The sequence below is a fragment of the Coenobita brevimanus genome, chromosome 30, assembly GCF_032717465.1.
Source record: "Coenobita brevimanus isolate Jiangsu-jjx chromosome 30, ASM3271746v2, whole genome shotgun sequence".
NCBI classification, from domain to species: domain Eukaryota; kingdom Metazoa; phylum Arthropoda; class Malacostraca; order Decapoda; family Coenobitidae; genus Coenobita; species Coenobita brevimanus.
The window spans coordinates 4162166-4176949 of NC_136983.1; positions in this window are offsets into that span (position 1 = coordinate 4162166).

A 14784-nucleotide genomic window follows, 5' to 3' on the forward strand; every position below is an offset into this window, starting at 1 on the left:
ATTACCATGCAGCACTGAAAAGCTGTCCTGCAGTCTCATTGGAAAGGCTCAATCTTTACCTGTATTGGAAAGTAACGTGAAGTCAGTAACAGGAGGATAACAATGTTCTTTTGTGGTTGTGTCATCAATGTTTTGTAATGGAATAACGTTACACTTAAAAATGTATTGTTCAAGAGTGAACATTATTTGTCTTGTGGCAGGTGGAGGCGCTCACCATCCACACACTCAGTGTAGTGCTGCTCTTGGGTGTCTGCCCTTTTCTCTCCTCCATCCTTCTTACCTTCCATCCTCTATTGTCTTACTTTCCTTCATTCTTTCCTCGTCCTTCTGCCTACGGGTGACTTTACGTTCCCTTTTCTGTTTTTCTTTCCTTCAATCTTTCCTCTTCCTTCTGCCCGTTGTTGACTCTATACTGAGTGACAAGCCAAATGGTTTCCTGTGCACCAGGAAACCATTTACTACGCTGGGTGGTAACCATATAACCAAATTTTGGCGCCTGATGCTTTAGTGGGTAATTATGGCGTTCCAATCGGATTGAACTGGTGCAGGTTTATATCCAAGGGGTGGTTGGGGTTTACTGCTCACGTAAAGCCACTCAGGGATGAGTGAGGCTGGTCACTCTCATCTTAAAAGTCAGGACCAACTTACCTAGCCCCGGGCTTCTACGCACCTCATGGATGATGGATGGATGGATGGATAGATGAACATTATCTGTGGATCAGAAGCTAGATGGTTATCGAGGCGACTTGTAAAATGAAAATAATGAATCATCACTAACCACACTGTAAAGTAACTTTTTCCACATGCTTAGAAATTTACAGAAAAATATTGGGAACTTTTGTCAGCATTTTTGTAATAGTTAAACTGACTCATCTAACGTGATTTTTTTTTTTTCACCTTCATATTATCATCCAGTCCGAAAATTTTTTATATTTGAACTAAATTCCCTTTTAGTCTGCACGTACTTAAAATACACTTTTTTTGCAGGCGATACTTGTTTAATTTATCCAGCAATCTAGGTATGATTTTTTTTCATCCTCTCTGTCTGTCTGTCTGTCTGGCTGGCTGGGTGGCTGGCTGTCTCTCTCTCTCTCTCTCTCTCTCTCTCTCTCATTTTTGCTGCATGTTTTTTTTTCTCTCTTTTTTTTTTTTTTTTGCATTTAAAAAAATGCACAACTCCATCAGTCATATCTGGTCTCCATTAAACAGCTTATCAAGATCACCTGTGAATCACTTACCACTGCATTTGTAAAGACGTGTCCACTCTGTTACCAGCTTAATGTATCATCAGCAAGGCTGGATATTTTATAAAAGATGGCTTCGTCAGAATATTTTACGTTCTACTGAAAACGAAATAAGACCAGATACTGATCCCTGTGACAATTAACTCCTAACTTCCTTCCAGTGTTTTCTGTTTCATTTATCATTTGTCAATTATTTACGTTTGTAAGGTAATTGTCAATCAATCTATCCTGCCACTAAAATTATGCGCATATAGTGTCTGACGGAATTTTTTGTAGGAAACTATTTTGTTTAATTAATAGACAAACAGCATTAATGGATTGCATCTGGTCTCGCATAATATCGAGAGATTCATACGCAAGCGGGTTCCTGGCATTTGGTTCCTTTTTTCTTGCTAAAAAAAAAGAAAAAAAGACATTATTATAAAATGTATATTGTGAATTGATAAACACATCGTTCAGAAGTCGTGATTTATTAGCTTCCATGCATGTAATGATATCAGGGAAAAGGGTAGAATTAAAAAGAGAGGATAAGAAACTAAGGAATGAAGAGACGAAGAATATGGGTGGGAAAGAGCAAGGAGGGAGAGATTTCGAGACAACGAGGAAATTTATTAAAAAGGGTGACAGAAGTGCGAGGGGTACAGACATTGGGAGAAAGGGCTTGGCAAGAGGTGAATCGGACGAGGAGAAAGGATAGGTGAGAGGCACTGAGGGAGACGTGTAGGGATAGACCATGAGGGAAGAAGAAATAAGGAGAGGAAGGAGGACTGAGTATTACTGGTTGGGTTTATATGTTTGAAGAGACGAGCGCAGAGGAAAGAGGGGATGGTAGGGATTGGAGGAGGGGGGGATAGGTTAAAGGAGGAAGGGGGAAGTTGTTTATAAGGAAAAAAGATGGAAAAACGAGAGAGTGTGGGAAGGGGCATGAAATGGTAATTACGTGAAAGGGAGGGGGGTTAGAAAGAGGGATATGAGAAGGTAAGGGAGATAAAAGGCAAGGAATGGAGATTTGAAGAGAGTGATGACAGACTTAATGAAAGAAGAGATAAAGAGGAAGGTTAGGGAAGATAAAAAGTGGAGGAATTTAGGGACAGTAAGAAGCGGTGCGCCTAAGGAGAGGCGGGAGAAGAAGAGTGCTGCTGATTTGCTGCACCTTACAAATTAAGTTCATGTGATGCCTGGAATGATGATGATACCAGCCCTGCGGATGGGAGCTGAGCAGAGAGAGAGAGAGCGGAGACTAGGGATGAGAAGGAACTATCGGGAAAATTGTAAAGAGGTAGGGGAGGAAGTAAGGGTCAATATGGATGGAAGAGACTATGGAACAGGAACTTAGGGACAGGGAGAGGGAAGATTATAGGGTATTGCAGTGGTTTTTAGAAGAAGGGACGAGGAGGAAGAAGTGAAAGAGGTGGTATGGATGGAGTGGAATTGTTGGTGATGATGAGAAGAATAAGTGATTGTTTATGAGGAGAGAGAGAGGGGACGGGGGGAATTACAAAGGTAGGACAACGACAGACCCGCAGTACAAAACAAAAGCCAACAGTAACAAACCTGGTGTTAATTACGCGGCTGTTTGTTGCAAATGAGACTGTGACTATGGTACCTAATGCTGTGTGATGATGATAAGGACAACAAAGGTTGAAGCCTCTCTCCCTCCCACCAAACCCTTAATCCGAAAATAACAGGAAAATAAAAGAAGAATTGCCATGTAGCACTTGAAACCGGCCAAGAAATTTCATAGGTAAAACTGGAAAGAAAAGAAAAGCTAGAGGCCTTCCCAACTGGGGAATCACACCGACCGCGAGCCGATACATGTCTAGCGCGGTTCAGAGTATGATAATAATATTTTATTTGGATAATCTTATCGTCAAACGGTTATTGTAATCCATATAATAATAATAATTTAAAATGCTTTGTTAATATTGAATGCACACGGACAACCAGTCGGCTGCCAGCTTTCAAAAGTTTAAGGCTAGTCTCTTCTCAGAAAAGATCGAATAGGCTGTAGAAGGAATTAGAATGAGGGGGAAAGACAGGACAAAGGTATGAGTAACCGCAAAACACTTTCTCTTTAAACGTTGTCCTCGAGAAGACAATCTTAACTCGTTTCTCTTGTCTCTTTTTAATGGCCCATCCTCATCCTCATCCTCCACTTCCTCCCTCCACACTGTGAATACCTGTACTATCATTTAGGGCCTCCACTCTCATCAAACTAAATGGAAGTTGTAACACAGTAAAGGAGACTCGGAAAGACATTCTTTACGACACCTGTATGCTGCCGATCAAGGTGACATCGACACCTATATTTCGTTCTATACCTTCGGTCATCTCACCTCCCTTACTGTTGACTAGACTGAAAACAGCATAAAGAAGAAAATGATAAATTTTAGATCCAGGGACAAAAGGTACGCCTAATATTTCACCTCCTCTAGTTTCACTTCCCTCTGCTGGCTAGTAATCTTAAGCTAAGAGAAGTCTAGTATGCTTCCTTGTTAACAGATAAATCTCTTTGATGTGACGCGATAAGGTGAAGGTGTGAAGTAAACGCAATGGAGTAGTAGGCGAACTTTTGAGCCTGTCCGCACTGTCACGATCAAAAGTTCGTCGACACTTAACTGCGACAGTGAAAGTGTTAGGTGATTATGTTTTACGTAATTACGAATGTGATGTACACACCAAAGAGTACAAGGAGGAATTGTACTCTGTGGTCTCCGGGAAGGAATGGGGACATATGGAAGGCAGAACACAATGAACATCGTGCAAAAGACTAGTAAGGTGTAACAAACGAAATTAATCGTTAAGCAAGACGTGCTACGAAGCCTCATATGCCACGTAGAATAACACCTAAGCGATATCAATGGAGGAGTATATAAGAGAAGATGGCATGGGGTTTTTGTAAAGAGTGTTCAGAGACGATGTTAGGTGTCGTGTGTTTAGGACGTGGAGAGACACTAAGAAACAGCTGTGAACAGTAATATCGTCACGTTTGTTATTCGGGTAATTATAAAACTATAGCATAACATCAGCAAACGGTTTAGAATCCATGATGGAATAAATGGACTTTCAAAATCATTGTCATTGTCTCGTTGTTTATCGTTGTGAAGGGAATCAGTATTTATGTGGCCAAATTACCTGAGACAGAAAGACGTGGGAGATACTTGAGATGGGGAAACGACGAGTAGTTGGAATAAGATATGTCTGTATAATGGGAAGTGACTTGAAGTGGTGGTACATGAAAAAAAAGTCGGTTTGTTTTCACGTGACGGAACAGATCCATTCCTGCAACCTGAATATTGAATCGTGGTTGTATGAAATTCGATGAGCTGAGTTATGAGCTTGGAGTGAGTCATCTTTATTATTAATCAAATCAACTCTATTCTGATTATATTAGCCCGTCAAGCGAGCTGCCAGGGTTTAAGGATTTTCGTCAGGTTAGAAGAAGCACTGCAGAGATAACAATATAAAATGATGTTAAGAATAAATAATGGAGTATATGCAGGAAAGAGATGAGGAGTAGTGGGGGATTACCTGAGGTGTGATTGTAAAAAATAAATCAATCAATAAATAAAAACGGAAAGAATAAGTCAGTGCAGGGGTACAGTCGATGACAAAAGTTCGCTTCATGTCTACTTCATACTTACTCTGGTGGTTGATATTTCGAAGGTGAGATAGGGCAGCAGTGTTTTTTTTTTTTCCATAGATGATTCTCTCTGAAAAGGTGCCCCAGGTGGGAGAGAGGCAGAAATATCTTACGTGTGACGAAGGCTCAGTGTAACTGTAGGTGAAAATTCTCCTTGACTACAGGAAAGACGGAGGAATGGACTGGTGCAAGTTGACACAAGTTACAAGGATGGAGAGATGGTAAAAAATGAAAGTGGAAATGTTTACGCACACACACACACACACACACACACACACACACACACACACACACACACACACACACACACACACACACACACACATGGTTACTGAAAGCAGCTATCAGATTTTTATTTCGAATTTCCCCCACCACTCACATCAATACGTTAATGGGTTTTGGAAGTTCCCTACTAACACAGCGGTAGATGATTGGTTATCAGTGCTAACGACAGAGCTGTCGGGCCTAACAGCGCCAGAGTTGGAAATGTGGTGTGAGTATTGAGTCACTCACAATCCCGTTCACTCATATGCAGATGACTCAACACTACATAGTTCATTCACACTCAGACATCCATTTACAAAGTCTAATATCTCTACCTCTCAACTCAGTACAGCCATCTCCATAAATCAAGATCTAGCTACAATCAGTGAATGGGGACAAAACAACCTTGTCTCTTTTAATGCTAGTAAAACTAAATATATACAGTTTACTAATAGACAGATATTGCCAGATTCGTACATTACCTTCAGTGCTACTAATATTCCCATCTCCAAAAGTACTGAAATTCTTGGTGTCTCACTTAACAGTGCCCTCAGCTGGACCTCTCATGTCAGATCACTTGGTAAGGCCGCCTCAAAGAAACTTGGCTTATTGTACAGAGTCCGTAACTTCTTCGCCGATGAGCAGTTAGCTATAATTTATAAGAGTCATGTGCGCTCCCAGCTTGAGTATTGCTCACCCTTGTGGAATGGTTGTGGAGAGGTTGCATTGAGACAACTGGACAAAATTCAGAATAAAGCTGTTAGAATCATTAACAACCCTGCCATTACATATAAACTACCTCCCCTGCAAGTAAGAAGGAATGTTGCCTTCCTTGCATTATTTTACAGATATTTTTTTGGCAAGTGCTCAGACGAGGTTGCGTCCATGGTGCCGCCTCTCCATGCCTTCCCTCGTGCTACACGGGCATCTGGTAGCGCTCATGACTGAAATGTCACTCAACCATATTGCAGAACTTCTGCCTATCAGAATTCTTTCATTCCCCGAACTGCATCTCTCTGGAACTCGCTTCCCCAGAGTTGTTTTCCTCCAAATTTCAACCCACAACTGTTCAAGTCTAATTGTTACAGATATTTTATGAATGGAGGACACCAGTAGTCTGGTGTATGGATTATTTTTTTTTCCCCCATTTGTTTTTCCTTCCTCCGTTCTGTTATTTAAAAAAAAGAAAAAAAAAAAACTCATCTCAGGTATCCATCCACATTTTGCGATTTGATATCAAGGATTATACGATGGGATGGTATCTGTGGTAACCTGGATGATGGAATGACCTTGTGTCTGTAGAATATGATTGATAACCTGCCACAGGCTCAAGGGTCAAAAATACGTAGATGAGAAATGAGCCTAAGCGCCTCATGGCGTCTGCTCCCAGTCTTTACGGTTTTGACGTCTATTTGTTTCGGTTTCCAAAGGTAACTAGGGATTTAAAGATCATATTATGTTATCAGTTGAGGGGGGACTAGATAATTACGGCGGGGAAATCTTTCGTATATTCTGCAACAGAGTGATGCTTTTACAGAGAGCCGAAGTGATGATATATTACCATGGCAACTATCTGCTGTTTCTAGACATACATCTGACACTGCGGGTTTTACATTATTGTCTCTTGTTTCTTCTTGGAGGAAGGGAATCACTATGTGAGTATGAAAACTACTATAAATGTATTCATATATCAACATCTCTTACCCTAGAGGTGCAAAATTAGGTAAAGTTAAGGCTGTCCTCAAAGTCTACAAAACTAGGGTGACTGGAGTGGGTCAGGTTTGGCCATAAACTTTCTCTTAAAATATGCTTTTTAGTTATTTTATGGTAATATTAAATTTTATCGCTGCTGGCAGAAAAATAGTTTCTCTATGCAACCATCCCTATTTTCTGACTTACAAAGCTGAAATCGGTGACTATGCTGTATTGCTGGATGATAAGTTCTGTACTTTGGTTATGTGACACATACTGTACACAGCACACTAGAATTCAGTACAATATAAATTTGAAAGAAAATCCTAAGTTAAGCAGTAACGCTCATAAGTCAAGCAATACTGCAGTACCAAGCATCTTTTCAACTGCTTATCTGGTATTAGTTTTTGCCACAGTACAGTATGTTCACTGCGTGCGTCACATTGCTGTATTTCTTCTGTGCCCAGGACCATATTTAAAGTTCATTTACTATTACTTCAGGTTATATAGGTTCTCCTGGGTTTTGTTCGCAGGTAAAGCTACAGTAAAAAAAGGTTAGGTCAGAAATTGATATAGTTACGTCTAGTTGCAGTTTGTGTTAATTAGGTTCTATGGCAATTTCTGTCAGTTTGGTCTAGTGGTAGTCTGTGTTTATTAGGACTAGTGGCAGTCTGTGTTTATTAGGACTAGTGGCAGTCTGTGTTTATTAGGACTAGTGGCAGTCTGTGTTTATTAGGACTAGTGGCAGTCTGTGTTTATTAGGACTAGTGGCAGTCTGTGTTTATTAGGACTAGTGGCAGTCTGTGTTTATTAGGACTAGTGGCAGTCTGTGTTTATTAGGACTAGTGGCAGTCTGTGTTTATTAGGACTAGTGGTAGTCTGTGTTTATTAGGACTAGTGGCAGTCTGTGTTTATTAGGACTAGTGACAGTCTTTGTTTTTTAGGACTAGTGGCAGTCTGTGTTTTTTTTAGGTCTGTTTGCATTCTGTGTTTATTAGATTTAGTGGTACTCTGTGGTAGTTAGGTCTAGTGGCAGTCTGTGTTAGTCTGGTCAAAATTTGACTTCATTTCATTAACACCAGTTGTAGTCTACATTTGCCAGATAGGCTGGTTTGGTTTGATTAGGTTAGGCTTAGTGTTAAGATGAATTACTGCTTTAGTCAGTGCTACTATTACTACTGCATATACTTTAAAAGTTATGGAATCTGCATACAGTTTACCAAGAGTTGTGTATAGCCGAGACTTGTTGGTATTTACTACATTTCAATATCTTACTCGCTTTATAAACGAAATAACAGATCCGCCAAGAGGTGTTTAGTTTTTTTTTTCTTTCGGGGGGGGGGGGAATTACTCATATACAGTCTTCAAATACCAAATGCTAAAGACATGTATTAATGTAGTTGAAATTATCCCAGTTGCTGTACTACAGGGGAATTGTTTTGCCAGGTGAAGGGTAGTAGCCTATTAGTCAGGAAGACTTTCCTAAACCTCATTAAGATTTGGTCCAATAAAGTGATTGATTTAACTTCCAGCCTACAAAGTAGTTTACTGTACCAGAGAGAGAGAGAGAGAGAGAGAGTCCGATTCCAACACCACTCCTCCTCATGCAAATCTCGTTTCGCGTCTTTGCAACTTCTGTAGCACTTCAGGTCCTCACGAGCGAAAAATCTCCTTTGTGTCAGCTGTCCAGTGTCTCTCCCCTTAGTTTATTCGGTGTTCAGCTGCCACCCCTCGCCGCCTGTCTCCCAACTTCCTCCCACCCTCTGATGCCTTTCTTCTTGGTTGAACATTAAGTTGGGCTTTGGCACCGAGTTTCTTGACTGGACAACACTTAAGTTTTGTCAGGTGCCTTCTCAGTCGCTCTCCTTCCATCTTCATCACATTCTTTATCTGTCTGTCTGTCTCTCACATTCTCTGTCTGTCTGTCTGTCTGTCTGTCTGTCTGTCTGTCTGTCTCCTTATATATGTATGTATATATGTATGTATGTATGTATGTATGTATGTATACAGATAGATAGATAGATAGATTAATGGACTGATGGATGGATGAATAGATAGATAGAGATAAAGGTATATATATGTGTTATGTGTGTGTGTGTGTGTGTGTGTGTGTGTGTGTGTGTGTGTGTGTGTGTAGGAGAGAGTGTCTGTCTCTCTGCCTGTTTGTCCTCTGTGGAAATCGAGGGGGATACATACAGAACTATAGTTCCAACAGGTGTAACTTATTACGACGAATTTAAGTGTGTATATTACAGATGCTAATGTGGCGCCTTTGATGACCAAGGGTAGAACCAATTACAAATAATCAAGATAACTTGGTGGAAACAGGGTAGCCAATTACCTTAGAGTTTTTACATCTGCAACCATAACGCTATTACCTTCAAAGGGTCGGATGGGTAGGAGGGATGGTGGGATGGGTAGGAGGATGGGGTGGGAGAGAGGGGTTTGTGGGTTGGTGGGTAGTGGGAAAATTGGTCCAAGGCAGGAATAGGTTCATGAGGAATATACTGCTGGGGAAATGGGTCCAAGGAAGAATAAAAGTGGGACGCAATGGGTCGTCTCCCATATGGGGAATGACCGTCCAGGGCTCCAGACAATGCCAGTATGCACGGTCATAGGCCGTTACCCGCGCAACACCCTGCTAGTACACACACACACACACACACACACACACACACACACACACACACACACACACTCGTGCGTATATATATATATATATATATATATATAGATAGATAGATAGATAGATAGATAGATAGATATAGATAGATAGATAGATGGATATAATTACTGTATATAATGGTCAGTAATCCGGAGCTTATCTACTCTTTCGCTCACTTAGATTTATCTGTACGACACTCACGTGTACTTCTCATGTCGGCTTGAGCTTTTATTTATTCCACCCCTCCAGCTCAGCCATAACACGTCAGCATATTTTTGTTAAGGGCTTACATATCCTCTTTATCTTATTCTTCCCCAGTTAGCTTATCTACTTATTTCTCAGGCTACTCTTTCCTCAGGCTTACATCTTCCTTCAAGAATACTTTTTCTGGCACATTTCTTTATCTAAACTTGCCATTACCCTCCGTTTATTTAGCCCAAAGTTTTCTTTATCAACTTACTACTATTTTCCAGGTAACTCTCCCCTTTAATTTAGTCTTTCTCACAGTCATCTTATTCTTCTCCTTCCAACATCTCCAGTCTTCTTCCAGGCTTACTCTGTTTCCTCCACTTTACTCTTTATATCCCTCAGTACACTCTCACCAACATCAAAGTACTGTTTTTCCTTTCCTTCCCAGGTTGCTCTCTCTCTCTCTCTCTCTTTCGTCATATTCCAGCCTATTCTTTCCATCTCCCAGCTTATTTTCTCTACCATATAGCTTACTCTTTACATCCTCCAGCTTATCCTCTCCCTTCCAAGATACTGACCCCACCTTTCAGCTTGCTATACATCCCTTCCAGTGTACTCCATCCCCCTCAGCTTACTCTTTAATCCTTTTAACTCTCTCTCTCTCTCTCTCTCTCTCTCTCTCTCTCTCTCTCTCTCTCTCTCTCTCTCTCTCACAGCGTATTCTCAGTCACTTCCACCTCACTCTTTCTCTACTCTAGCTTACTGTCTCCCTTTCCAGCTTATTCTTTTAGCGTTGTCTTCCCTTTTACTTACTCCCCACAGAATAATCATACAAGCTTACTCCAACAGCCACCTTAAGCTAATTCACTCTAAAGTTTCCTATGCTGATTCGGAACTCTCATTACCACAGCTTACAGCTTCAGTTCAGCTTACTTTCAGCTCATTCCGCTTCAGGACTTAATTTTCTAAGCTGAACATTTCAATTTCAATATCCAAAGCTTTATCTTTAGCCAGACCGTTTATAATTTGCTTTCAGCCTGCCCTCCACAACATCTTCAACCTTTCCTCCCAGCATATTCTCCATCTTCTTTTAAATTACTCTCCCCTCCAGCCTTGCAGTTAATTCGTCGTCTCCTCAGCGTATTATCTCCCCTCCAGCTTACTCTCCCTCTCCTTTCAACTGACTCCCCTTATCCTTTCACCTTATTCTCCCTCTTCTTTTTATTCTCCCTCCCCTTCATCTTATTCTCCCTCTCCTTCATATCGTTCTCAAACTCGTTCATATTATTCTCCCTCTCCTACATATCACTCTCCCTCTTCTTCCAGCTTACCCTCCCTCATAATACTCTCCGTCTTCTTCCAGCATACCCTCCCTCTCCCTTCAGTTTCCTCTTCCTCCTCTTCCAGTTTACCCTCCCTCTCCTTCCAGTTTCCTCTCCCTCTCATTTCAGCTTCCTCTCTCTTTCCTTTTCGCTCACCTTTCCTTTTCCCATTAGCCTCTCTCTCCACCAAGGCTCAGGAAGCAAAGATATCCGACACTTCCTTCAACATTATTTACTGGGGAAAGAACAGTTCCATCACTCAACTTTCTGTGTGTGTGTGTGTGTGTGTGTGTGTGTATGTATGTATCTATATCTGTCTCCCTGTCTGTATATCTATCCATCTCTCTCTCTCTCTCTCTCTCTCTCTCTCTAAATGCTTGCCTGCCTCCTTACTTTTTGTCTAACACTCCTTCTTTTCTCTCTACCCTTTCTCGTCCATTCTTCTCTCACGTCCTCCCCTCCTTTTCACTCATGCTCGTCCCTTGCTTCATTTCTACCTTTATTCTCTCCCTTTCCCTCTTTTGAGCTTTCTTAATCATATGAAATAGGAGCAGCATTGGCAATGTGGACAGATTTCTCTTACGTTCAATGTATGTGTGTGTGTGTCTGTGTGTGTGTGTGTGTGTGTGTGTGTGTGTGTGTGTGTGTGTGTGTGTGTGTGTGTGGAGAGGATGCGGAACAGGTGTGTAGTAAGCAGAGAGGGACGGGTGATCTGGATCAATTCATTTTGATGAATCTGACGTTGTTTCTTGAAAGGTATGGGCATGACGACGGTTTACAACTGGTCTACAAGAAGAAGAAACTAATCACTTGTCACTCACTCTCCCACACCTGGTATCTCGCCACACAAGAACAAACACAGGCGTCGTAATGGTAGTGGTTGCGGCGACAGACTTTAATCCCTCCACTAATATTTTGAGTCCTAGTGACGTCCTTGATAGTATATTCTTGCTGATACCAGGCAGTGAAATTCTACTACAGGAAGTCTTCTCATACCGAAAAGGTTTGTTAAGGCAATATCTAATTTTTTCAGGAGAAAATTGGGCTAAGAGGTGTATAATGTCTGGCTGTAATATGAGTAAAATGTACACGGCTTGTTCGTGATGGAGTGTGAGTATTCAGGTCACAATTTTTTATACGAAAGGAAGTGCAGAATTCCATTTTACATTGACAGTCAGACAGGCATATAAAATTGTATGTCGATAATGTCAGTAAAGAAAACTATCCCCAAGAGTACGGGTTTTAGTTCACGATGTTGTCTGTGAAGGATTGGTGTCGAGAATCAGTTTTATCGGGACATTTAGATCATATCCCTCCCAGATCCTACCCCTGTGCTGAATACAAGCGTCTGATAGGAATACAGTGAAAATACAAAGATATCATATAATTAAAACAGCTCTGTTCACATGACGGCGCTGAATACGAAGGGAAAATACTGAGACCAGTTTATCACGATATTCATGTTACTTTTACCTCCCTTACGTTTCCCCAGGCTACGCTGAATCACCTCGAAGTAACATGAACCTAACAGAAACACACTGCACTGAAGCACGTGTACGAGTATTCAGGTGACAACGTTGTATAGCCTACAGAGAGTAAATGTCCACTGCCATTTTACCGCAAGACTCACTCCCTATTTTCCAGAATTTTACATGTGTAACACTGCATTCCAACCACAGCTCGGGACCAAAAAAATGTGGACAAACCTCAGTGTCAGTATTTCTGATTTTCTTTTACAAATGGTAATTCGTTTTCCTTGTGATTTTCCTGTTTTTTTCGGTCACTTGCTATGGGATTAAAACCAGTGTCAGATAGATACATTTACTTTTATATTTCAGCAATCCATTCAGTACGAGAGACCTGTGCTGAATAAAACTGACTAGAATAAACGCTTAAAATAACGTTGATGATGTAAGGTAATTCAGACTTATTCTAATCTGGTAACGACATCAGAAGTGCACCGCGCAAAACTCATAAACCTGGTGAAGTAATTTAAAGCTTGGTATGAGAATAAACATTGCAAATTTCGAAATGATATTAATTGGACGGCGCATGAATTAATAATAACTCTACGGCTGCACTTTTCGCAGCATTGGAGGTTTCGTAGCAAATCTCCCTTAGCCATTTCTTCTGCACAGCACACCTCAGTTCCCTCTTGCATGTCACTGAAACAATTGTCATTATTAAGTAAATAAAATAACACAAGACAAAGTATTGAAATGTAGGCTAACACGCAAAATAAGTCGGCGGTAATCAGTTGCTACGAAACTTCCTATGACACAGAAATCGACCCAAGTCTACGTAGGAAGTCAGCATGAATGATTTAAGAAATAAATGTGATAAATGTGTAAAGGAATTTAGAGAGGCAGCCTAAAAATACACCACATCTGTGAAAGAGTTATGGTGGATGACATGAAAAGTCGTATATCATATAATCTAATAATGAAGTGGGATTGCCATTTAATGTGCAAAGGATGCAAGGAAAAAAGGCAAACATATATATCCTCAGGTATGGAAAGGAGAGAGAGAGAGAGAGAGAGAGAGAGAGAGTACTATAAACATAAAAAACATTGCCTGGTGGTATCTTGAAAAGTGTCGTAATGCTGATGTTGCTATAGAAGTAATAAATGTCGATGTAATAGTCGGACTCCTAGTATTTACATGAAGATGAATAATATCTCTTAGTTTTGTCTGGATAGGGTGCTTTAGCTGTCTCATCTATGAGAGCTAATACTGACAGAAATATTCTCAGGCTTATAGTACTTACTCTCAGCCGTGTAAAATGTTGTAGTTCTAGTCAAAATAGAGTATTTGGGTTGTTGGGACTATGGCAGCGTCAGTATTGTATGTATCTGAAAACGGAGGGTCAAGCGTGATAATTATTCAGGTTGCACAGATCGAGTTTGCGCCTTGCACAAGGTTTCGATAGCTCTGTCCGTTATGTGTCCCCCTGTCTGTTGGTCCTGTCATCGTGTACCCTCATATAGTAATTTGTGAACGAGCCTCAACCAAATATCTGCTCGTACAGCCCGTCTGCCTGGTCTGTGTAAAGTGCCAGTCATCTTCCTGACGAACCGCCTCCCCGTTTGCCCTTTGACATATCTCAACTATCCCCACACACTTTATATCGTAAAGTATTGATTATGTGGAAACTTACAAGCACCAGTATAATTTTAATATTTATTAGCACATACACGTATTATAATGCTATAAAACACACACACACACACACACACACACACACACACACACACACACACACACACTGGTGCAGAGAGTGGTGTAGGCAGCACTAATCGTCTCTTGCTCTGTGGTGGTTGTTCAGAAATGACCCAGAATCGCTGAAAAAGCTTCTGAACTCACAAGAATGAACATTTCACGCAGCCATGGACAAAGTTGTCAATCAAATGAAGTCATGAATTGAATCTTTGGGAAGAAATTGTGACTGAGCTAACAAAAACTAAGGAATTTTCCCAGGACGTAGTTCTTGAGTGGAAAGGAGAAATAGAAGAATTACAAGAATCTGATCGTGACAACAAGGCCATTATTGAAGATCTCAAGTCTCGAATTGTTGACATAGAACAGAGAGTCATCTACCAAGAGAACTATAGTCGTCGTAAGAACCTTGGACTCAGTGGAAAAAGTTATCATGCTAGTTGTGAAACCTGAGAAGAGGTGACTTCAGTTGTGACGGAATTGCTGTAAGAAAAAATGCAGCTTCCATTCATGAATATTGAACGAGCCCACCGTGTAGGACCAGTTGCT